Genomic DNA, 3358 nt, shown 5'->3' with positions numbered 1-3358 from the left:
GCATAGACGACAGTACATTGTCAAAGCAGCTATTTTACAGTCCCATAACGAATAGTAAACGTAACGCGGGTGGGCAGCTGAAAGGGTATAAGGATAGTCTTAAGACAAACCTGAAAAGTGCCAAATAGGCCCCCTCACCTGGTTGACGATTACTCCACATCGTAACGCTTGGAGGAGCACCACACGAGAAGGTGTCAATACTTTCGAGTTAGCCAACAGCAAACCGAGGTAAACTAGCGCCAACGCCGGAAAGCCGCCACTGCTGTCGCCCCTCCCGCACTGGATGAAGCCCTCCACATGTGCAATATCTGTGATCAACTCTGCCGGTCCCGTATCGGCCTCCTTAGTCACCCCAAAACTCGCCAACAAAGGTGACATCCCAAACAACTCGTATCATTGTATCATAGCTGGATGATCGTTATACTCGATTCCGAGTGATAGCAAAGTAGTAGTAGTAGCCAGGAATACAACAGTAGTCAGTGTTGTAGGCAGGTATACTGCAGTAGTCAGTGCTGTAGGTAGGTATACTGCAGTAGTCACTGTTGTAGCCAGGTATAATGCAGTAGTCAGTGCTGTAGGCAGGTATACTGCAGTAGTGTTGTCGGTAGGTATACTGCAGTAGTCAGTGCTGTAGCCAGGTATACTGCAGTAGTCAGTGTTGTAGGTAGTTATACTGCAGTAGTCAGGTATACTGCAGTAGTCAGTGTTGTAGCCAGGTATACTGCAGTAGTCAGTGTTGCAGGCAGGTATACTACAGTATTCAGTGTTGTAGGCAGGTATACTGCAGTAGTCAGTGTTGTAGTCAGGCATACTGCAGTAGTCAGTGTTGTAGGCAGGTATACTGCAGTAGTCAGTGTTGCAGGCAGGTATACTACAGTATTCAGTGTTGTAGGCAGGTATACTGCAGTTGTCAGTGTTGTAGGTAGGTATACTGCAGTAGTCAGTGTTGTAGGCAGGTATACTGCAGTAGTCAGTGTTGTAGTCAGGTGTACTGCAGTAGTCAGTGTTGTAGTCAGGTATACTGCAGTAGTCAGTGTTGTTGGCAGGTATACTGCAGTAGTCAGTGTTGTAGGCAGGCATACTGCAGTAGTCAGTGTTTTAGGCAGGTATACTGCAGTAGTCAGTGTTGTAGTCAGGTATACTGCAGTAGTCAGTGTTGTTGGCAGGTATACTGCAGTAGTCAGTGTTGTAGGCAGATATACTGCAGTAGCCAGTGCTGTTGGCAGGTATACTGCAGTGGTTAGTGTTGTAGGCAGGTATACTGCAGTAGTCAGTGTTGTAAGCAGGTATACTGCAGTAGTCAGTGTTGTAGGCAGGTATACTGTAGGAGTCAGTGTTGTTGGCAGGTATACTGCAGTAGTCAGTGTTGTAGGCAGGTATGCTGCAGTAGTCAGTGTTGTAGGCAAGTATACTGCAGTAGTCAGTGTTGTAGTCAGGTATACACCAGTAGTCAGTGTTGTAGGCAGGTATAATGCAGTAGTCAGTGTTGTAGGCAGGTATACTGCAGTAGTCAGTGTTGTAGGCAGGTATACTGCAGTAGTCAGTGTTGTAGTCAGGTATACTGCAGTAGTCAGTGTTGTAGGCAGGTATACTGCAGTAGTCAGTGTTGTAGTCAGGTATACTGCAGTAGTCAGTGTTGTAGGCAGGTATACTGCAGTAGTCAGTGTTGTAGTCAGGTATACATACTCCGGGCTGTGATCCGGCTGACAGTCACTCTCGCTTTCCTGCCGTTTAACTAACTGTTGTTCTTCGTGACGCGGCTCGACTAATCCTCTGTGGGTTACTCCCGGTAAGTTTCGTCTCGAGGAGGAGAACCGCTGTACAGGTGTCCGGGCGACGCACGCACACACACACACACTTTAAGTCTTCACACTGAGGCTCTTCCACTTACCGATCACCAACAGCAGCTTCAATAACTGCTGCCGCATCTCCCCTGTTGTCTCTACAAAGGCTCACAATCGACAACATGACTTGGAGAAGACCCAGCCATTCTTAAACTTTTATACTCATCCCTGACTCGAAGCATCCCGCCATTGCTGAAGGGAGGTCACGTGACGGGGAGCAGCGACTGTGATTGGTCAGTGTTTCAATTCCAGGTAACTCACGGCGGCTCTGGTTGGTCACTTCTTCCTGCAAAGTCATTTTCATATACAGGTACACTGAAGCCTGCCCCAATCGTCTCTGACTTTAAATTTATTTTAAGAACTTAGTCATTGGCGAGGTCATTAGGTCAAGATTCTTCGAACACTGTTGGAGACAGCTGGCAACTCAAGGCCGTTTGTTTACTATAGTACGTAGTATAATATAATACGAAACAACAAAGTCCAACCATTAATTAAGCAACGGGGAACTAAGTAACAAATCATCAATCACTTTTTCATTAATTTAAAATTCTTACCATATACCATAGTAAACAAAAGGCCTTGAGATGCCAGCTGTCTTCAGCAGTGTTCGAAGAATCTTGAACGAGACTGTACAAATACAAGTACAGGTATACAATAGACAGAGGCACAGGTACAGGTACAGAAATGTGGACTGAGCGACAGAATAATAATAATAATAATATTAATAATAATAATAATAATAATAATAATAAAAGTAACACACACACACGCACACACACACACACACACACACACACACACACACACACACACACACACACACAGATACACAAGGAACTAAAGGCTCCATCATGTCTCTGTTTAATCACAACAACAAATATATGCAGTTTTTTATTGTTAGTTTTGATGGTGGAACCTTCACCCTAACGCCAGAATGGAACCTCATGTCATGTGTGTGTGTGTGTTGTAAACCTTGAAGACGTGTTTGAATTATTGATCATGTTTTGTTTTGTGTTTTTATGCCGTGTTAGGTACTTGCTTGAGTTCATTTTGTAGTTTTCATTGTGTTTCATGATGTTTCGAATTTTAGTGTTTCAAGGTGCTTCATATTGTAGTGTTTCATAGTGGTAGAATCTTCCTGGGAGATAATAACAACATACAGTACAGGAACACAAGCTTCTGTGACTACTGAAGGACGTCTACTGCTGGGAAGTTCCAAGTGTTCTTCTTTGGTTGGTCACCCTCGGTGGCTCCGCCCTTTCTCCTCGGTTTAACCATTCCTGTATGGCCACCCTCGCTGGCTCCGCCTGCTAACTTCGTGAATGTATTTATGCCTCGTGGTCTCAATGGAAAGTGATATGTCGTAATAATTCAGTTCCCATGATGTAATTTGAGTGTTGGGAAACAAGAGAGCTAGAAAGGCGAGCTTCTTTCAATTGGAATTTCTTTTGGGTCATATTAAACGAGCCAGAGATCACAAACTTACAAATTCCTTTTTTTTATTTTACATTGCG

At 44.3% G+C, this 3358-nt stretch overlaps 1 long non-coding RNA gene across 1 annotated transcript in view; it reads right to left on the bottom strand.

The window, feature by feature from the left end:
• Positions 1-1977, bottom strand: part of LOC121857769 — a 4268-nt gene extending 2291 nt beyond the window's left edge. The window contains exon 1 of the long non-coding RNA XR_006087267.1: positions 1892-1977. This is a non-coding gene — a long non-coding RNA (uncharacterized LOC121857769). The remainder of the gene's footprint in view (positions 1-1891) is intronic.
• Positions 1978-3358: the final 1381 nt, after the last annotated feature.

The sequence above is a fragment of the Homarus americanus genome, unplaced genomic scaffold, assembly GCF_018991925.1.
Source record: "Homarus americanus isolate GMGI-L3 unplaced genomic scaffold, GMGI_Hamer_2.0 scaffold16712, whole genome shotgun sequence".
NCBI classification, from domain to species: domain Eukaryota; kingdom Metazoa; phylum Arthropoda; class Malacostraca; order Decapoda; family Nephropidae; genus Homarus; species Homarus americanus.
This window is presented reverse-complemented; position numbering and strand designations above follow the sequence as displayed.